We start from the raw sequence: 23413 nt of genomic DNA on the forward strand, positions 1-23413 counted from the left end.
TTTTTTTCTGCAAGGCAAATGGGGTTAAGTGGCTTGCCCAAGGCCACACAGCTAGGTAATTATTAAGTGTCTGAGATCGGATTTGAACTCAGGTATTCCTGACTCCAGGGCCGGTGCTTTATCCACTGTGCCACCTAGCTGCCCGATCATATAATCTTAAAATTGAAAATTACCTTAAAAATCATCTAGTCTAATTTCATTTTATGAAGTCTCGGAAGTGAATGAATCTCTCAAAGTTATTGATTAATAAATAACAAAACTGGACTTCAAAACTCAGTTCTTCCAAACTCATGTCCAGGGCTAACATGTGGATGAGGTTAATATTTGAGAAATGAGTTTTGGACTGCTTTGCAGACCCCAATGAAAGAGATACTTAATTCTTAATCTAAAGTGTTTATGTCCCTTTAAATGTCAGTTCCTTTACAGCAATTAAACAGGCTCCTAAGGCTGGGAATGGGGAGACAAGATGAGAAGGGAAATCTGTAAAAGGATGGTGAGGGAGCACTAGGGAATGCATCAAGGAAGAGGTAGAATTTGATTTGGGCTTTAAAAGATGGGCAAGAATTTATTAGATGAATAACTGAGTCATAGAGAATAACTAAGAGAGATCAATGCATTTTCAGAGACAGAAAATAGTTCAGTTTGATTGGAATACGGAATGTGCAAGTAATATGAGATAAGGTTGGAAAGGTAGGATGGTGACAAATTGTGGAGGGTCTTGAATGCTAAGCAAAGGATTTAGAACATTACTAATTAAACAATAATAGGAATACCGAAGAATTTTTTTTTTTGGAATGGGCAAATCTATATGTAAGGGAAACTATTTTGGAAGGGTTATTAAGGATAAATTAAAAAGGATATATATAGAGAGAATAGGTGGTAAAATCACTTGGGAGGAAAGGGAGCATGACTATGTGCCAAACAGGACTAAGTATTCTACAAATATAATTTCATTTGATTCTCACAAGAATCTTGTTGAGTTAGTCACTATTAATAATAGTTCCCATTTTATGGTTGAAAAAACCAAAACAAACTTGCAGCTGGAGAAAGAAGTGGATCCTGAGATCAGGAAAAAAGTTCAGGTCTGGAGATATAGACTAGGGTGTCCTTTGCATGCAGTTGAAATCATGAAGACTGAAAGAATATAGACAGAGGGAAGAGGGTTGATATTAGATCCTTGGGGGGACATTCACATTGAGGTCTTGGGAAGATTGTTGGGAACTATGATAAATTCAGATGAGAAGTGTTTTCAAAGCTATGGGAGGAGAACATTCAGTAGAAGGGTTCATTCAATGATATCAGAATCTACAAAGAGGTCAAGGAGGATGGATGGCCAATGGATTGAATGGTTTAGATATTATTGATAGTTTTTGAGAGATCAATTTCAACAGTGTTTTTTTTTTCCTTGTGTGTTCCCCCCTTCCCCATATACCCCTCTCTCCTCCACCCCTGTCAAGGTCTAAAAATTTTCTAAACCTTTTGAATATGTATATAAATGTTTTAATGAATAGCAATGACTTTTAGATATCTGTAACCCAAATAAGAGAACCATTGCTTCTTAGATTGAATTCCTTTAATAAACTTTTAATTATTATTAATTAATAATAATTTAATAGACACTTGAGATAGCAATAAAAGATGTCAACACCAATAAAAGGACATTTGCACATATAAAAGAGAAAAAAGAGGACTACCATGTAGTTTTTACCATAGTTTACTTCTTTTTACAAATTATGTAACAAATTCACACATTACTTTCCAAGCTGTCCTATTTGACTGTTTCCTTCTGAACTTCCTTCTAGTCTTATTTTTACTCTTTTAAAAAAGTACTTCAATGATTCTTTTTCATTTGTTTTTTTGGCAACATTATTGCAGACCTGTTTTTCCTCCAAATCTCACCTCCAATGGAAAAAAAAAGCCTCATAACAAATAAATTTGCCATGTTGTTGTTACAATATTGTTTTCCAGATTCTCACTTCCTTTTATATCTCACTTCCTTTTACATCCTTTTACATTCCTTTAGTCTTTGTTACAACACAATAATGTTCCATTACAGTAGTTTATCATAATTTGTTCTGTCTATTATAATCAGTAAATGATATGTTTAATAATTTTTTGTGAAAATTTTATTTACTAATATGTGATCAATTTCTATTAAGGTGCCATACAATTGAGAAAAATATAAATGTAACATGTAAATGAAAGGGCATAAGAATTTATTAGACACCTCTTATATGCTGCACATTGTCTTTTTTTTTTTTTGGTTTTCTCTATCATATTTCTTTTTTTGTTTTTGAGCCTTTCTTTAAGCTTTTATTTATTTTGAGTTTTACAATCCCTGCCCCCCAATTTTCCTTCTCTCCCCCCCCAGAAGGCAGTCTGTTAGTCTTTAAATTGTTTCCATGGTCTATATTGATCTAAGTTGAATTGCATGTTGTCTTAAGTGCATTACAAATATTTCACTTGATCCTCGTAGGATGCTTAGAGGATCATCTTTAAGGTAGGTGATCATATATGAACACATATATGTGTACATACTTATATTTGTGCTTATATATGTATTTACATATGTACTTATATATATATGTATTTTATATATATATATATATATATATATATATATATATATATGTATATATATTTATATACACTTCTTTCTGTTCTCCTCCAGTAATTGTCAGAGATTTATTACATTTAACATTTGTATTTTTTTTCAGATCCTTAACTTCCTTCTTGTCTGTCTTTTTGTAGGTTCATCTAGGTCTGGAAAGGGGGTGCCTTGAGATCCAAAACAACCCAAAAAACATTTATCAAGCACCTTACTATTTGCCAGGCATTGTGCTAAGCATTGGGGATACAATTAACAAAAAGAAAGATGGTCTCTGACCTGAAGGAGTTTCCAATTGAGGAAGACAGTACAACAAAAGAAGTCAAGAAAGTAGGAAATTGGGGAAAAGGAACACCAGGGAGTCCTTCATGAGGGGACAACTTGTTCCATGGAATTCAAACCAGGTAAAACAGTAGATTAGAGTAAATCAAAAGATTTAATTTCTGCCCTCTATAAAGAAAAAACATTGGGAGGGGTTTATTATTCTACCATCCAGTCCTCTAATCAGAGGGGAGAACTCATTTCTAAATTATTACAATTTTGCTGTCTTTTTCTACATATAATTTAATTAATTCTATTTGAAATACTTCAATAGGTATGCATACTAGGAATAAAATCTTAACTCCCATGTAGATTGGGTCAATTTTTCTTTAAGAGTCAATGAGGGGCAGCTAAATGGCGCAGTGGATAAAGCACAGGCCCTGGAGTCAGGACTACCTGGGTTCAAATCCGGTCTCAGACACTTAATAATTACCTAGCTGTGTGGCCTTGGGCAAGCCACTTAACCCCATTTGCCTTGCAAAAAACAAAAACAAAAACAAAACAAAACCTGAAAAAAAAAAGAGTCAATGAGATAAGAAGGGGAGGCTAGGTGGCACAGTGGATAAAGCACTTGCCCTGGAGTCAGCAGTACATGGGTTCAAATCTGGTCTGAGACACTTAATAATTACCTACCTGTGTGAACTTGGGTAAGTCTTTTGCCCCATTGCTTTTCAAAAAACCAAAAAAAAAATCATGAGTGACTAGATTTCAGAAAGATTGTATGAAGTGATGCTGAGTGAAGTGATCAGAACCAGGAGAACAGTGTACATAATTAACAGCAACACTGAATAATGATCAACTATGATATACTTAGCTCCTCTCAGCCATTCAGTGATCCAGAACAATTGTTAGAGATCTGTTAAGGAAAATACCATCCACATCCAGATTTTTTCAAAAAAGAAACTATAAATGAAGAGAAAGCATAGTACATTTACTTTTAAATTTTACTTTTATGCTGTTTCTTTCTTTCTCATGGTCCCCTTCCCCTTTAATTCTAATTCTCCATTCATAGTATTGCTACTGTAGAACTGTTAAACATGATAGAGCATGTACAAGTTATATCAGATTGTTCACTACCATGGGGAAGGGGGTAGGGAAGGAAGAATGATAGAAAAATATGCAATTCAAAAAGCTTGCAAAAGGGTGAATATTGAAAACTATCTTTGCATGTAACTGGAAAAAATAAAATAAAAAAGATAATCAAAATATAACAGAACCATTCCTACCTCTTATGTTTTATTTAATCCCCTTTATGACCCATGAAGACAGTGAGGGAATACTATTTTATTCTTCCTCCTCCTCTCCATTTTGGATGTTTCTTGAAATTGCCCCTTACAGTTGCTCAGATGTTTTTATCTTTGTAGATTTTTATTGACTTGAATTTGTGCATTTCAAAGTATCTACTCAGATACATCAGGAATGCTAAGAAGTTCTATAGTTCTTGAAGGTCCATTTTTTTCCAGATAATAGAAAGAGAAAGCATTTATTAAGGGCTTACTCTTTGCTTGATGTTGTGCTAAGTTCTGGGAATAGAAATACAAGCAAAAAAAGACAGTCTGCCCTTATGAGCTTAAATTTTAATAGATACAAAACAAAACACATAAAAAGAAGCTGAAAATTGGTGTAGAAAGAAAATAATCATTTATTTAGCAACTACTATGTATTTTTAAAATATCTTATTTTATTTGATCTTCACAATATTTATACTTGAGGACAATGAGGTAGAAAGAGGTTGCACTAGAAAAATATTCTTATTTCTTCTTGGATTTCTTGATTACTGGGTCTGTAACTCTCTCTGTCTTGCTCTCTGTCTCTCTGTCTTTGTCTTTCTGTCCCTCTGTCCATCTGTGAGTCTGTCTGTTCCACTGATTTAACCATCCTGGCTGGAAGTCAGTAATTAAATTTCAAAGTTTTTTCCATTCAAGGAGTTTTCTATAGAAAATTCTTGAAGCAAATAGAAAATTCATTTTTTGATAATTCTCAAGGCTCACTGAGGAAAAGAGAGATTGGCTTAAAGCACCAGGGAGTTTTTCTTTTTACACATAAATATTTATGTGTGTAAAAGGGTGTGTGGTTAATTATAACCAACCAGGGGGGAGAGTGACAGATGCTCTGATCCTCTGTCCCCACGGAGAGACAGACCCTGCCTGCTGGAGTGTAGTGGCACATCTTGTGGTCTGTGTACTGAAATGCTGATTTAAATATTGCAGCATCTGGAGTGAAAGAATATCAGCAAATATTACAGAAGAAATGAAACAAGTATGATGAATGCTAAGTAAGAACAAAAATCAATTGCTATATTGCTATGTTGGGCAAAAGAGTTGGGTAAGTATGTGTGGTCCTTCCAATTTTATGCCTCAACATATTGGAAAAAGATGAGTGGGATGGGATAAGATGGGTTTGGAGGTGTAGATGGAACCAAGACCACTGAGATAGATTTATAACCAGGAGATACACTATTATATTCTCTTAGACCCTGAACAGATTAAAAAGCCACTGTCCTGCCAAGATGAAAATCTTGACTCTATCTCTGTGAGATAGAAAGTATTAAATTAAGTCATACTCCATAGTTTGTTCATCTATTCATTCATTCATTCAAAATTCATTAAGCATATACTATGTGAAATGCACTGGGTTTATACTGGGAAAAATACAAAGATGAATAAGTCATAACTACTGTTCTCAGTGTTTGGGTTGAGCTGTGTGAAGTAGTATACCCATTCTTTTCTGACTTTTAATTTTATTCCTTTCACGTCTCAGCAGCTACAAATCACTTGTGTTTCTCTTACTCTTCCAGTCTCTTTTATTTTTCTTCTCTCAAATTCAGTTGGAAAATTGGAATCTTAGTTTCAGGTTAGGAGTGGGAAAAAAAGCCCCAACCCAAATTATAGAGTAGGAGTTTACAGTGTAGGGTCATGAGCAAAAGGTATCAAGTATCAAAGAACTTTTACTTCTATATAAGGATCATCATCCCATCTCCAGTTATCTTGATTCTTATCTGACCATTGGACCCAAATGGCTAGAGAGAAAGTGAGGCTAGTGGATATAGCACAGCACCCTCTCACTCAAATCAAATTCATGTGCTTGTCATGGCATCACCTGGATTTTGACATTTGTGCATGTGGGTATTTCTGTATCCACCAATCAAATCACTCTGCTCTAGAACCTCCCTTCTGAGTTAAATCCTCTTCCATCCCTTCCATTTGCATTACATTAAATTGCTTTTACTAAGGCCATTTTAAAAAGAAAGTGTTTAAGGAAGCAAAAGAATGCATAAGAATGAATGAATCTCAAACCTTCAGCCTCCTAAGCAAAAAGATTAGATGAAATCTCAGAGATCCAATTTTTGATGAATCTCAGCCAGGAAGTTAGCAAAGGCAATGCACTCACATTAGGTAAGGTCACTCAGATTGTGCAGGTGAATGCAGTAACTACAGGATTCCCTAGTGACTTATCAGTCTCACCTTTTTTGGTTTCAAATTCAAGATGAGTTCATTTACTTCAGTCTATAATCCTGTCTCCTTAGTAGTAGAACAAAATATGTTAGATTTCTTGAAGGGAAATAACATTACTTGGTTAATAAAGCAAATGAGATAAAGTAGTTTAAGTAGACTGTCTGGTGCCCAACTGCCCATGCATCCCTATCCTGTTTCTCAGCATTTCTTCTTTTAATCTCCTGCCCCTGTGTCTCTCATCACCTACAACTTTGGAATATTTTTTTTACTTTTGAACACTAACATACCTGCCATATAAAGAAACATTTCCTCATTCCATCCATCTCTAATTCCAACTACCTTTCTTATAGATATGGAGCTATAGAGGAATAAGGATGATGTAATGAAGATAACTTAATAGGGAATTGAAATAATAAAAGATATGTTGAAGAAAAAATAATATTGTGATGAGACAGCATGGGGGAATGGAAAAGGGAAATTGGGGATTAAGGTTTTAGTCCTAGTTTTGCTGCTAATTAACTGTAGGTGACCATGATCAAATAACTTCCCATCTCTTGGCCACAATTTCCTACCTATAAAATTAAAGGGTTGGATTAGATTATTTTTGTTTGCTTATAACTTTAGTAAGCCTATTGACTGATAATATAAAGAGGCTATAAGAAAGTCTATGAACTTTGCAAGCTGGACACCTCTTAGCCTGCCACATTATTATACAGGCTAAATGATAATTCAGTAATATGTTTGGATATTTTTCCTTAAGTAGAATAGGTTTTTTCTTTTCTTTTCTTTTTTCCTCAGTTACATGCAAAAACAAATTTCAACATTCTCTTTTAAAACCTTGTGTTCTGAATTCTCTCCCTTCCTCCCAGCCCAATTCTCCTAATTGAGAAAGCAAGTTATTTGATATAGGTTAAAAATGTGTAGTCATGAAAAATACTACTATAATAGTCATGTACGCATACCCCTCCCAAAGAGAAACCTCAAGAAAAATAAAGTAAAAAAGAATTTGCTTCAATCTGTATTCAAACATCATTGGCTCTGTCATTGGGATGGATGGAATTCTTTATAGGTCCTTCAGAGTTGTCTTGGGTCATAGCATTGCTGAGAAAAAGTAAGTCATTCACAACCGATAATACTATAGCATTGCTGTTAGTTTTTATATAGTACATTTCCCATTGTATCTGTTCATGGAAGTTTTTTACTGAGAACATCCTGTTCATCATTTCTTTTCTTTTGCAAGGCAATGGGGTTAAGTAGCTTGTCCAAGATCACACAGCTTAGTAAGTATTAAGTGTCTGGGAGGCCAACTTTGAACTCAGGCCCTCCTGACTTCAGGGCTGGTGCTCTATCCACTGCGCCACCTAGCTGCCTCCTGGTCATCCTTATAACAGAATAACATTTCATGTTAATGACATACACAATTTGTTCAACCATTTCCCAACTGATGGGCATCCTCTCAACCAATTCCTTGCCACCTGAAAATAGCTGCTATAAATATCCTTCTATTTATATGTACTTTTCCTTTCTCTTTTGCATCTCTTCTGGAATATAGACTTAGTGGTCTTATAGTCTTTGATGAATAGTTTCAGATTGGTTGAACATTTTGTTGAAAGTCATATGTTAAATTTTGAATCATTTCAACTCCTCCGACAATGCATTCATGTCTCATTTTCCCTACTTCTCTTCCAGTATTTGTCATTTTCTCTTTCTGTCCTAATTGTTCCAGCCTGAATTTCTTCTATTGATAGGGAGTTAGGACACTTTAAAAAATTATTTAAATAGACAGCATTGATGACCTCATCTGAAAACTGTTCTTATCTTTTGATCACTTATCAATTGGGAAATGGCTCTCTCTATATTTTTAATAAATTTGGCTCAGTTCTCTATGTTTGAGAGATGAGGTCTTTATCAGAAAAACTTGTTTTAATATTTTTCCGCCTCAGTTACTATTGCTAACTGTATTTCCCTCCATCCCGTTCCTCCCACCTCCATTTAATCTATTCTATCTCTCCTTTCCCCCTGACCCTCTTTAAAAGTGTTGCATGTGACTATACTGTCCCACAATCTTCCCTTCCTTCTATCATCTGCCCTCCCACCCTTTTCCTCCCATTCCTTTCCCCTTCTACTTTTCTCTGGGGTAAGATAGATTTCTTTATCTAAGGGAGCATGTATATTCTTCCCTCTCTGAACCAAGTCTGAGGAAACTTAAGGCTCACTCCCCACCCTTATCTTCCCCTCTTCCACTCCACTGCAAAAAATTTTTTCTTGCCTCTTTTATGTGAAATAACTTAGTCATTCTACTTTCCCCTTTCCCTTTCTCCCTGTATATATTCCTCTCTCACTTATTAACTCCATCTTTTTAATATATTATCCCCTCAAATTCAACTCCCTGATTTTAATTGCCTTAATAAATGAGAAAGTTCATATGAGTTATCAGTATCATCTTCCTATGTAGGAATATAAGCAGTTCAACATCATTAAATCCCTTATGATTTGACTTTCCTGTTTACCTTTTAAAGTTTTATTTGAGTCTTATATTTTAAGATCAAATTTTCAGTTCACTTCTGGTTGTTTCATAAGGAAAGTTTGAAAGTACCTTGTTTCTTGAATGTTCACCTTTTCTTCTGAAAATGTCCAGTTTTGCTGGGTGGTTGATTCTTGCTTGTAATGCAAGCTATTTTGTCTTCTGGAATAGCATATTCCAAGGCCTATGATCCTTTAATGTAGAAGTCACTAAATCTTGGGTTATCCTGACTATGTCTCCATGATGTTTGAATTGTTTCTTTTTTTTGTCTGCTTGCAATATTTTCTCCTTGACTTGGGAGCTTTGAAATTTGGCTATAATATTCCTGATAGTTTTCATTTGGGAATCTCTTTTAGGAATTGATCAATGAATTCTTTCAATTTCTATTTTATCCTCATCTTCTAGAATATCAAGGAAGTTTTCCTTGATAATTTCTTGAAAAATGATGTCTGGCTCTCTTTTTGATCATGACTTTTAGATAATCCAATGAATTTTAAATTATCTCTCCTGGATCTGTTTTCTAGGTGAGTTGTTTTTCCAATGAGATATTTCACATTTTCTCCTAGTTTTTCATTCTTTTGTTTTTATTAGTCTCATGTTTTCTCACAGTCATCAATTTCCTTTTGCTCCATTCTATATTTTTTTTTAGGTTTTTTTGGCAAGGCAAATGGGGTTAAGTGGCTTGCCCAAGGCCACGCAGCTAGGTAATTATTAAGTGTCTGAGACCGGATTTGAACCCAGGTACTCCTGACTCCAGGGCCAGTGCTTTATCTACTACGCCACCTAGCCTCCCCTTCCATTCTATATTTTAAGGATTTATTTTCTTCAGTGAGCTTTTGTATCTCCTTTTCCATTTGGCTGATTCTGTTTTTTAAGGCATTCTTCTCCTCATTGACTTTTTAGACCTCTTTTTCCATTTGACCCTTAAAATGGTTTGGTCTTTAAGGTGTTACTTTCTTGAATATTTTTTTATATCTCCTTCACTAAGTTGTTGACTTGGTTTTCATGATTTTCCCACATCACTTTCATTTCTCTTCCCAGTTTTTTCCCTACCTCCCTCACTAGAATCTCAAAATCTTTTTTGAGCTCTTCCATGGCCTGAGAACAATTCATATTTTGCTTGGAGGCTTTGGCCATAGAAGCTCTGATTTTGTTATCTTCTTCTGAGTGTATATTTTGATTTTCCTTATGACCATAGTAACTATTTTCAAATTTCTTTTTTTTCTTTTATTTGCTCATTTATCCATCCTTTCCATACTTGGCCTTGTTTTCACCATAGAAAATCAAGAGTCAAAGGGATGAAATGCCTTCTTCAAGGTATCACAGCAAATTAATGGCAGTCCAGGAGAAGAATTCAGTTCTACTAAATCCTAATTCTGTCCTTTTCATAGATAATGCATTCATGTAGATAATGCACAGGTATATATTGAATTTCAATTATCTAACACACTCAAATTTATATGATTGTTGGCAATTTGGTATTATTATTATTCTTATGGTATTCCATACTCCTATAATTCTCTGAATTATGGACTTGATTTTAACTGTTTGTTAAGATGGGGCTCTGCTTCCAGGGTGGAGGGTGCACTGGCCCAGGCTTTTGAAGGTTTTATAGCTGTTTCCTGAGATACTTCCAGGTATCCACAAGTTTTCAATTCTTTCAAGGTCTTATGAGATGTTATAACTTTTCTCAAAAATTGTTTTACTTCATTTTTTGTGGATTTTATTATTCTAGAATTTGTTTAGAGTCATTATTTGAAGTTATTTGGAGCAGTTTGGGAGAGAACTTGGGTAAATCTTTGCCTTTACTCTGCCATCTTGGCTCCACCTCCTGGAATGAGGATTTCTTAAGAGGATGGGTTCCCTATTCTTAAAATTCATCAAGCAGGGACTAGAGGGTCATTTGTCAAGGTTATTAAATTTACTTTTGGGTATCATTTGTATTATTTGGTCATTATTATTATTATTTGACTACTCTCAAATTTTGTAACTCTATGAGTTCCTCATTAACTAATAAATTGTAACCTCTTTATCATTTATTCTTCACCTAAGTTGGAACTCACCCACAACAGTTTATGAAATATCATTTAATAAAGTGGAGAAACTTATTTCCCTCTTAGCAATTTCTCTTATCTCAATATACCAAAATGTTATATCTCTAAGGATTTGCTCATTTATATGTATATATATTATTATTATATATGTTTTATATATAAATTTATGAATAATGTTGTTAGCAATACCCTGAAGAAACAACTATTTATAATATTTTGACTCTGAGAAAGATCAGAGCCATTTACCTCTAACTATCAGTGTAAATGCACATGACTTCTCCCTACTTCTGGAAATATAATTCTTCTATTAATTTCTTTCAAGATACCAGGCAAATTTTCTTCTCCAGAATTTTTATAATCTCTTTGCTATATAAAGGTGAAAACAGTTCCATTAAACAGTTCATTATCTTTGTTCTTTTTCTCTTCTACAATTTCCCTCAAATCATATCCACTAACCCTCTCTTCTCAGACTCTTTTGAGCCATGACAACAATTTCTTAGAATGACAGTTAAAATGATTACTTTCTAATCTTTCTTATCTCTTAAAAAAAAAGTAATAGTATCTATAGGCTCTATAGGAGATTCTATGGAAGCGTCCTACAAAAATAGCATAATTTAAAAGAAAACTGTTTCCCAACTATTGTAGGACTATTGCTTCTTTCCAGAAGTGTGCAAAATTTTCAGATTATGGAAAACTTGAAATAAAGCACAAGTGACCTTCTTATGGCAACTTTCAAACTCTAAAATACAAAAGGAATTTCTGAGATTATAAAAAAAAGACACCTCAGAATCGTTATGGAAATTGTTGTGTCTGGGATTGGTCTCACACACTTATTACTTTCCTATAGCCAGGGAAACTGAGACTGGTGGATTGATTGAGTTTGGATGTTCTGAGCTGCTGCAGAGCTAAAGTCAATCAAGAGTCTGTATGAAGTATATAGCACAATATGGTAAGCACAATAAATGATGGGCCTCTAGGCTGCTTAAGGAGGAACAGAGCAGCTCAGGTCAGAAAAATAGAGTAGATTAAGGCTTCTATATTCATCAGTGTTGTGACTAGGACTGTGACTTCCAGACTTCCAGTCTGAGCTAGATCGAAGATTTAGTTAAGAGAGGGGGGAGAGAGAGAGAGAGAGAGAGAGAGAGAGAGAGAGAGAGAGAGAGAGAGAGAGAGAGAGAGAGAGAGAGAAATTGCAGTGATAGATATCAATCACTGGCCTCTACAGTAAAGTTTAGTGCTGCTCAATCCTTTAATCCCTTGTGTATCTAAGTAATGACAGATTGATGCCAGCAAGTGGTATGACTTCCTACTTCAGCAGGGAAGAATGACTTGTATTCCACACTGCTTCATGCATTATCATCCAGATGGTTAGCTCTAACAAAGCCAGTAACTCTGAGTCAAAGGTAAAAGAACACAGCTGGATTTTCAGGTTTAAGTGGCCAGGAGAAGGGAGTGTGTTATGCTACCAGTTTGGGGGTAAATTGCCTTTGGATTGGTGAATTGAGTCAACTAGAACTGAAGCAATAAATCCCACAGAAACATTTTCTCACAATTGCTTATCTGACTATGAGTGGTTTTTACCCTATATCTTGAGCCTGCCAGAATGGATAGTGTCGCCAATAAGTTGGTTATTTTGTGCCAGGGACTGAAGCATATTTTAAACATGACATATCAAAACCTCCACTAATTCCTGGCTACTATGATGTATCTTCCATCATTCCTGTGATTTTCAGAGAATTGTCACTAACCAGTATTTGTAGGGGTAGAGAATAGCAAAAACTTATTGCCAAAGAGCAAATAAATTTGAGTGTGTGTTAGATAATGGAAATTCGGTGCATACCTGTCCATTATCTATGTACACATACTATCTATGAGAAAGATGGAATTAGAATTTAGTAGACCTGAGTTCTTGTCCTGGATTGCTATTAACTTGTTGTGATACCTTGAGTAAGGATTTCAGCCCTTTGACTCTTGATTTTATAAGCTGAAAATGGGAATATATGGAACAAATATGATGATTCTTATTATTCCTTCTAGCACTAAAAGTCCATAATCTTGAACTGAGGACCAGAGCTTGATTGAACAATTACTTACAGATAAGAGACAACTATGTTTATGTAGATTTATATCTAGGCAAAATTTCTTCTATCCACAGGAATATCAATTTAACCAAAATAAGAAAGGAAGGTGATTGATTAGACAATGAATATACCACTCAAGGGTGGTATCACACTAGGTGATCCATTCAATAACTCAATCAATTAACAAATATTTGGTAATCTATTTTGTTCCAGGACCTATGCTATGTATTGTAGATAGAAATATAAGAATCAAATGGTCCCCACCCTCAAGGAGCTTGTACTCTATCTGGGAGACAATGGCTACACATAAATGTGTTTACAAAATATATACTCCTTTTCAGAGGAAGTACTAGCAGCTAGGGGATCAGGAAAGATCTCATGCAGGAGATAGCATTTAATGTGAGTTTTGAAGGAAAGTAGGAATTCTAAGATAGTGGAGTGAGAAAAAAGTGCATTCTGTATCTAGTAGCTTGAAAAATACTTGTTGATGGATTCTAATCATATGAGACAGTTAATATAGAGGTGATTAAATGGGAGATAGAATCTCATATATATGAGGAATGGCAAGAAATTTAGCTAAATAATGGAAATAATATATAATAAGCCTTACAACTTATCTAGATTTTGGGTTCCTTTTAACTACCATTGCTTTTTATGACTGAAAATAAAACACTTATCTGGATCTCTGTGCAACCAGGAATATATTGGTTTTGAATCCTCTAAGTTCCCAGACTCTTAGTGTGTTAGAAATCAATTCATATTCAATTTCATTTGTGGAATTTGTAGAATTTCAACTGTGTAATTTTAATGTGAAAAGTTTAAAAATTACAAACAACAATTCATATTTGAAATGGCTCAGTTCTCATTCCCTAACTTCCTAAATTCATGTGACTCAAAGGATTGTACCCTAAAATTGTAGATCAGAGTACGTTTACTATATATAATTGAAAGTTGAAAAAATATGTTCTTAAAATTTCTGATTAATTGGTATCCCACTGCTTCTAGTGGGGTCTGAAAATATATAACATACATAATAAAATTTTATATAATAAGATATGCATATATGTATATATAACTATATAGATTATATATCTGATAACATTTATATATACATAGACTCTTTAGCAAAATGTCCAATAAATGAACTTATAAGTACCAAATTTAATTCTTATCAGAGATTCAAGATTAAAATATTAGGTAAATGATTATTATAATTAATTTAATAAACAACCAATTGTAAATCACATGAGTATGTGCAAATAGATGTCAATAGTATTTTGTTAAAAATTAGAAAACATAGACATGGAAGAGCCCTCTAATATTATAATATATATTTTATATATGTGTATATATTAATATATACATACATATACATATACCTGTGAAAACCAAAAAGTATTACATTATATATAATGGAGAAACACTAGAAATTTTCTCAGTATAAATGATAGTAAAGCAGGGATATGTCCTTGCTATCTGTTATAATTCTTAAAATGCAAGTTACAGCAGTAAGAAAAGGGAACAAAATTCAAAGTATATTTACAAAAGAGAGAAAAATTCATATTTATAGTTAACATGATGGTATGCTTAGGAAACCTCAGTGATCATCTAGAAATTAGTTAAATAATAGCTTTAATAAAGTAGCAGAATACAAAATAAATTCAAAAATTTTTTAGCTTCTTATGCATCATTATCAAAAATAAAATGAGCAATACTAAGAGGTTCATTCAAAATAACTACAAAATTCATAAAATACATGAAAGCTTATCCATCAAGCAATAAGCAATATAAATATATCATATATTCATATACATGAATGAACTATAAAGCATTATTTACAGAAAGAATGTAAAATTTAAGTAATTGGAGAAAGAATAATGTTCACCATTGTATCTTATTATTTTCATTGTGATATAAGGATATTGTTTACTGCAATATTACCTAAATTAATAAAATAAATAAGATAATATCAAAATGAATTTGAAAGAATAATAGAGCTAATTTTCAAGGAAAATGTTGAGGGAAAAGTATAAATGAATGTGGAACTGAATGATGAGCTCTCAAACTATAATATAAAATTATAGTCATTAAAAAAATTTTTGTCTGGAACCAAGGAGGTGGATTGCCAAACTTTGATCTACATAAGATCCAAAAACAATCTGAGAAGTATAATTAGGTTGATCTTCATAAATAAAGTGAAATCCCTCACTGAGGGAAGTTTGCACTGAAGCAGAATTGTCCAATTGAACTACCTCATTTCACAGATGGTGAAATTGAGACTTAAGGGAGCCAACTGACTTGCTTAAGGTCATACAGGTAGTAAGTGCGAGAAGGAGGATTTGAATTCAGGTCCTCTGACTTCAAAAGGAGGAGTTTGCATTTGCTCCTAGAGGCAAAAGGAAGACAATGGAAGACACAGTGATAAAATCAGATTTGTGCTTTGGGAAGATTGCTTTGACAACTGGACAATTCATAAAGCCTTTCCAGTTTGGTAGAAATTATCACAATTTGTGCTTTACTGGTATTTCCTTAGAGCACCAAGGGTTTCCTCTGTGCCATAATGAGCCATTAGAAAAGAATTTTGTGAAGGAAAGTAAGTCAAAGGGGAAATAGAATGTGATTTATACGCAATTTTCCAGATACATCTGTCCTATAAAGGACAGCATGAGGCCAATTTAAGCTGAAGAGGTATTCTTGTCTAAGTGTTTATGAGAAGATACTATTGTACTAAGTGTAAGAGATAAAGAGAAACTACAAAGTACATTTTAAAAGTGTCCAAGTTAATATTTTTTACCTTTATCAGGATTCTTCATCCTTGAGGATTTTTCCTTCATTCTATGTTTTACCATCTATAATCATTTACCTCATACTCCATAGGCAACTGATTAGAAATTCCTAAAGCCATTTGGGAACACAGACAAATACTAAGGATTTGTAAAGAAGACTTTGTATAGAAAAATCAATATTTAGTATATTTTTTGTTGAATTAAAACTTTATTTTCCTGAAATGTAGGTGCTCAGATATAATGAGAATAAAAGAGAAGATAAAAACTTATAAAGGGATTAAAAATTTGCCCCTAAATTATAAGGGCTTACTAAAATATGAAAATATGCATGATTAAATAAGGCCAACCACTGAGACATCAATTCTGATAGATACTTTGAATATTCAATTAAAAACAATTTTTAGTTTTAACTCATCTGTAGTTTGGGTCCTCTTTCTTACTTTTTCATATCTAGGTGTATAATAGGAAATGATATCAAGGAGGTTTGAGATGAAGAGAATGGAAGAAGAGGGAACTTTTTTTTTCAATTAAGAGGCAAGGTCCTTACTGAGAGAGGAGGAAAGGGAGCTTATTCTTTTATTTAGTATATTTATTTCATAATATGCTTTTGATGATGGATTATTAGGCCAACCTGTTCTTTGACAATAGTGGTAAATTATATATCTCAGAAGGACTTTTAGGAAAGAAAGTATACACACACACACACACACACACACACACACACACACACACACACACACACATATATACACTTTATATCAGGGAAGGTATAAGAAAACTCCCCAGTGATATTTCCAAGTCGCTCTAGGCAACTTCCAGTAATTCTGGAGATATAAATGAAGTCTCTGATATCAGGGGTTGATGTAATTATTGTCAGTTGATAACTGGGACAACATTTCTCTGGTTCTCACCTGAAGGAAAGAAATCTATTCTTTTACCCTCTCTCTCTCTCTCTACCTTTCTTCTACATTAGAGAGATTGTTGAAACTTTAAGTGCTTCACTGTCCCTTATAAGAGCTTAATGGAGCAGTTGAATAATCAATATAATTCAGTAAATTGGATGGATAGGGGGCGGCTAGGTGGTGTAGTGGATAAAGCACCGGCCCTGAAGTCAGGAGTACCTGGGTTCAAATCCGGTCTCAGACACTTAATAATTACCTAGCTGTGTGGCCTTGGGCAGGCCACTTAAACCCATTTGCCTTGCAAAAACCTAAAAAAAAAAATAAATTAGATGGATAGGTAGAAACAAGAAGTTTGGTGTAATAAAGGAAGGAGAGAAACTTCACTGGTTGCATTAAACCACATATGTTAGAATAAGGTATTAATTAAGAAAGCCTCTTTAATTGACCTGGACCTGCCACAGTAGTATGGTAGCTCAGATTCAGGATTCAAATGGAATGAAACGTAAGTTGTCTACAGTTTGCAAAAGATTTACTTAGTAATAAAAATAAAAAGATATTTAGGCAACTCATTCCATGCTTCTCTAAAACCTGACCATTCATGTTTTTCTTATAGGACAATAATATTCCATAGTATTCACATAACTTATTCAGCCATTCCCTAGTTTATGGGCATCACCTCAATTTTCAAATTTTTATCACTACAAAAAGAGTTGCTATGAATATTTTGGAACATGTGGGACTTTTCCCAATTTTTATGATTTGTCTGGATATAGGCTTAGAATTGGAATTGCTGGGTCAAAGGGAATGAACATTTTTATTGCTCTTTGGGCATAGTTGCATATTGTTCTCCAGAATGACTGGATCAGTTCACAACTCCACCAGCAATTCAGCAATATCCCAATTCTCCCACAACCTCTCCAACATTGATCATTTTCCCTTTTTTCTCATCCCAATCTAATAGGTGTGAGGTGATACCTCATAGTTGTTTTAATTTGCATTTCTCTAATCAATAATGATTTGGAGCATTTTTTCATATGATTACATATACTGTAATTTCTTCATTTGAAAGCTATTCATATCCTTTGACCATTTATCAATTGGGGAATGACTTCAACCTTATAAATTTGATGCAATTCTCTATATATTTTATAAATGAGCCCTTTATTAAAACTAAAGATTGTTTCTCAGCTTTCTGCTTTCCTTCTAATTTTGGCAGCATTGATTTTATTAATGTAAAACCTTTTAAATATAATATAGTCAAAATCATTCAATTTGCAGTTTATAATGGGTTCTAATTCTAGTTTGCTCATAATTTTTTTTCCTTTCTATAGATTGGATAGAGTATTTCTTGGTCTATTAATTTATCTATGGTGTCACCCTTTTTGTCTAAATCCTGTACCCAACTATTGGGTTGTAATTTTATATTCTTTTTAAAGGAAATAAACAAAATCAGTTCTCATAGTGGTAACTCTTAGCTTCTTAGTTTTTAAGTCTGTTTTTTTCCACAATTATTCCATGTTACATAGTGAGCTAACAGTTAAGTTATGTATGATTCTAGGATTTGACTTTACTATACCTGGAATAATGATAATAATGAGGAGGAGTAGGAGAAGGAGGAGGAAAAGGATAATGATGATGAAGATACTGAGAATGATGGTGGTAATGTGGATGATGATAAGGACTTTTTTTTTGTTTGAGATCTATGATTTATCAGTATAAGAATACCTACCACCAAAGAAGCATGACAACTCTTCTATAACATATCCTTAGACAATTGTTGTAATCACTGAGAAGTTAAATCACTTGTCATTCATCACATGTATTTGTCAAAGGCAAGATTAGAACACAGACTTTCCTAACAAGAAGACTCTAGGCTGCTTCTCAATGATGATGATCATATTAATAATAATAATAATAATAATAATATTGGATATTTATCTCTCATTTTATTATTTTTAAAGAAGCTTTACTTGTGATCATGTTAGTTGCTCTCATGAGTAGTACATTTCTGTCTAGATTTCAATTATGGAAGAAAGAAGCAACAAAATAAACAACTCATTAAGTTAAAGCTGATTTTAATCCTCTTTTTAGGGGGCTGCTTTTGTTAATAAAGCAACTGGCATGAGATTTTGGCAGATTTGTGATAGAAACCACATTATGTCTGATGAGATGCATGCCCCTCTTTGAGCTATGTCCAAAAAGGGGCAGATGGAAGGCTTTTACAAAAAAAATCCCAGTTAGCATGAATCTGGAATTCATAATTTTATTTTCTTTTTTTCCCCTTTTAAGCAATAAATAGGTCTCAACAGATGGAATAACATCCTAGTTAGAGACATGATTTCAAAAGTTACAAAACTGTAAACAACTTATTCCAATCCATAAAGAGTCAAATATATGCAAATAAGAGGTAAAATTGGTACTTGGAGAGCCTAGAATATCGCACTCTCTTCTGAGTGGCACCATGTGGTTTAAAGATACTGACAAATCCATGATCACGAAGCACTCTCTGTTACATTTCTGCTGTTGCTTGTTTTGATTATATGGTTCTTTAGCAGATTATTAATGTAATTTATTTTCAGCATTTCATTGTGACTTTCTAGGTGGAAAAGCTCTGTGGTGTAGCTGAATGTGCCAGATGGGGTGAAGGAGAACTCACATGCTCAAATGCAAAGTTCACCAGGCATAACCCTTGCAGATGTTTTATCTACAGTGTTACCAATTAGACCAGATGTACCTAGTTAGGAATCATGGGTCAGAGACCTTCAAATTGGTTATCTTCATCAGATTCCAATGACCGTTCTTTTTGTTCCTAAATTGAGATTATATTGCCAGAGAGGCATGGAAAAACAGGCTTTAACCAGTTTGATGACAGTAAGAAAAAGTGAAACTTGGGAAGAACATTCAAAATGTGACTTCCAAGATATCTGTAGAAAATCCCATGAATGTGTGGTTCTTTCATTTCTTGGGTACAGTGGTATTTAGTCCCCTAATGTAAACAGGAAAAATGCAGTATGATGAATTCCATTTGGGTTTTGCTGAGGGTCAGAGCTAGGTAAATTCTTGCCTAGGTAAAACTGTGAAGAAAATAAGATTGGTGTGCTTCTTTGCCCCCACCAGTTATTATTCTCTCAGCCCCAATGTCATTGATCTGGATTTTAGGTTGGGCCTGCCCTCCTCAGAAAATGCCAGTTCTCTTCTGCAGGGTTTTTTCTGTTATGATATTTTAAAAATAATTTATCCCATCAAAGTCAAGGTTTCTCTTCCTTTCAAGTTGACAGTTTCCTGAGAAACTAATGCTTGCTAAAAGATTAAAGCCAGTGGATAAAATGATTGCCTTCCCTTCCTCCCTCAATGGAGAGACTTTAACAATGATCATTTCAGACCACTAGATAAGAAGGTATGGTAGTATATGGCACTGTGCCAGGTATCAATAAAAAACAAAAGACAGGCAAGCTCTCAATGTGACTGCAAAAATGACTCTGTTTAGTCTCAAGTTAGAATTGGACTAGATCCTTAAGCTATTGAAACTCAGAAAGTACAAAGGAATTATATTACTTCATCCTGTTCCAGCACTCCCTATCATCCATACAGAATCTAGTTTCCAAATTAAGTTTGCCTTTAACCAAAAAGGTCAAATGTACCTTCTGTGAGTTTACTTTCTTTTTAATACAGTCTGTACTGTGCTGCGTTACCACTTTAACAGCTATAATGATTAGAGACATTACTTAGCAGTATATTTCCTTTTTGACTGAAGACAGCCCATGTCTGTCTACTGAACTGATATCTTCTTTCTCCTCAGGATCTAGCACATTAAATAAATCCTGAGGTTACATGTAGTTGAGAATATGGAAGGTTTTCTTTGAGTGGTTAATATGCTCCATTTTTCCTTGCCCCAAGTGCTAGTCCAACCAGTCTATGTCGAGATTTCAACTGGGTAATTTTCCTTCTCTGGGATCAGATTTTTTTTTTTTTTTGCAAGGTAAATGGGGTTAAGTGGCTTGCCCGAGGTCACACAGCTAGGTAATTATTAAGTGTCTGAGGTCACATTTGAACTCAGGTACTCCTGACTCCAGTGCTGGTGCTCTATCCACTGTGTCACCTAGCTGCCCCACTGCGCCACCTAGCCACCTGGATCAGATTTTTTACACCAGATAAACCAAAGCAGCTGATCGTTGAAAGGAACCTCAGAAGCCAGAGTGTCAGAGTGTTGGTGTTGAAATTAGGAAATCTTGGATCCAAGTCCCATTTCTTCTGACCCTTAACTAACTGGGTGAACCCAGGCAAATCATTTAACCTTTTTGAGTCCAAAGTTTCCTCATTTAAGAAATGGGGATAATAAAATCTCATAGGATTGATGTGTGACTCAAATAAGATAACATATGTAAAATAATATATAAACCTTAGTAAATTCTGAAGTTCAACATTTTTAGTATAACCTATAGTAACACATTTTTGAGAATTAGGAAAACCCTCTATAAGAATCCTTGTAACGAGGGGCTAGGTGGCACAGTGGATAGAGCACCAGTCCTAGAGTCAGGAGACTTCAAATCCAGTCTCAGACACATAATAATTGCCTAGCTGTGTGATCCTGGGCAAGTCACTTAACCCCACTGCCTTGTAAAAACTAAAAAAAAAAAGAATACTTGTGATGTTAATCATTCAATGTTTACTTCAAGGGCAGAAATGGGAGATTCAATTCTACCTTATGGTAGAACAGCAGGGGCAGTTATAAGTGGTAGGAAGTTTTCCCAAATACACACAAACGCACACATATATATCATACAAATATAAATTATATGTCTCTGTAATTTTAATATAGATATAAACATACATGTATAGATACACATGAATAAACACACACATGCATACCTATGCATACACATGTGTACATACACACAACATATCTTTTATATGTATATAGCTATATCTATCTCTATCTCTCTCTGTCTCTGTCTCTGTCTCTATCTCTACCTCTACCTCTACCTCTACCTCTACCTCTACCTCTACCTCTACCTCTATCTCTATCTCTATCTCTATCTCTATCTCTATCTCTATCTCTATCTCTATCTCTATCTCTATCTCTACCTCTACCTCTACCTCTACCTCTACCTCTATCTCTATCTCTGTCTCTGTCTCTGTCTCTGTCTCTGTCTCTGTCTCTCTCTCTCTCTCTCTCTCTCTCTCTCTCTCTGTCTCTATCTATCTGTAACTTTCACCTACTGGTCCTACTTCTCTCCTTTACAACAAAGAAAATAAGTCTAGTTTCTCTTCTAAGAAATAGCCCATCAAAAATTGGAAAGCTATCACAATCCCCACAAATTTTTTTCATTAAATATCCAAAGTTCCATCAAATGAGTTTTACTTGCCAGGATTTTAAATCCTTTCATTATGCAGCCTGCCCTCCTTTGAATATGTTAGTTTTTCAGTGTCCTTCTTTAAATGCATGAAGAATGGCACACAATGCTGCAGAAGCAATTTGACCAGGTCAGAGAATGGAAGTTGTTCCTTTTGTTTTAGAAACAATGCTTCTATTATATAGTTCAATATTACATGAACTCTTTTTGATTGCCAGGTCACATTTTGGACTCATGCTGAACTTGCACTCCTCTAAAACTCTAGACCTTCCTTTTTCTTTTGTTTTTAGCATTTTATTGATCTTTATTGTTTTTCTGTTTTAGACTCTGGACTCATTTTCCAACAACAAAGCTCGCCCTCCACTAATATGACCCTTTTTTCTAACAAAGAAGTACAATTAAGTCAAACAAATTGGTATATTCACTACATCTAATACTAAATTCCTCATTCTGCATCTATAGATTTATTTCCTCCATACCAGGAGGAACAAAATATAGTTCATCATCAATACTCTGGAGTCGTTAGTCATTGGTCATTAGTATTGATCTAAATTCTGGTATTATTTTTGGTTGTTTTCCTTTACATATGATTATTATGTACATTCTCCTCTTGCTTCTGCTAACCTCTGAATCATTTCATACAAGTCAGCCCAATTTTCTTTGAAAACTATATAGCCATTATTTCTTAAGGTGTGATGATATTCCATTACTTTCATATGCCTCAATTAGTTCAGTCATTGCACAATGAGCACCCACATGTGTTTCCACATTGTTACAAAAAGTGACAGTGAGAGGTGGCAGGTGGACACCAAAGATGAATGGGAAACCCTGAAAAGGACTTAAGAAAACCTCACTTAGTCCTCTCTGAACACTGAAAACTTCCTTGTAAAAACTTATCAGAAGATGGGCTATACCATGGACCACAAAACTGTCAGAGAATTAGGGAAATATCTACCCCAAGTATGTAAAGACTTCTTGGCAGAGTGGAGGATGAGAACAATTTGTTCCAATTGCTACAAAGGTGGCAAAAGCAAGTGCTGTGGATTTCTTAGAACTTGGTCAGGCATTGAAGACACCACGGTCATACAGCATGTCCCTGGTCATCACCAATTCTTCTGACTTTGTTTTGCCATTGAATTTAGATGACTCAGAAAGAGAGCATGAAACTGATGACCTTATACAATTATGGCTCTCTTAAATTCAATTAATGCATAAGTCAAGATATCACTCCATGATGCCATAGGTCCTCTTGAAAAACAAGGGATGTACAAAACAATTACAAAAAGTATTGGAATAAATATTTTGATGTATAGATAGGATATTTCTCT

At 34.3% G+C, this 23413-nt stretch overlaps 1 long non-coding RNA gene across 1 annotated transcript in view; it reads left to right on the forward strand.

The window, feature by feature from the left end:
• Nucleotides 1–23413, forward strand: part of LOC141522572 (uncharacterized) — a 77712-nt gene that overhangs the window by 24013 nt on the left and 30286 nt on the right. The window contains exon 3 of the long non-coding RNA XR_012478238.1: nucleotides 2752–3012. This is a non-coding gene — a long non-coding RNA (uncharacterized LOC141522572). The remainder of the gene's footprint in view (nucleotides 1–2751; nucleotides 3013–23413) is intronic.

The sequence above is a fragment of the Macrotis lagotis genome, chromosome 4 (genome assembly GCF_037893015.1).
Source record: "Macrotis lagotis isolate mMagLag1 chromosome 4, bilby.v1.9.chrom.fasta, whole genome shotgun sequence".
NCBI lineage: Eukaryota > Metazoa > Chordata > Mammalia > Peramelemorphia > Peramelidae > Macrotis > Macrotis lagotis.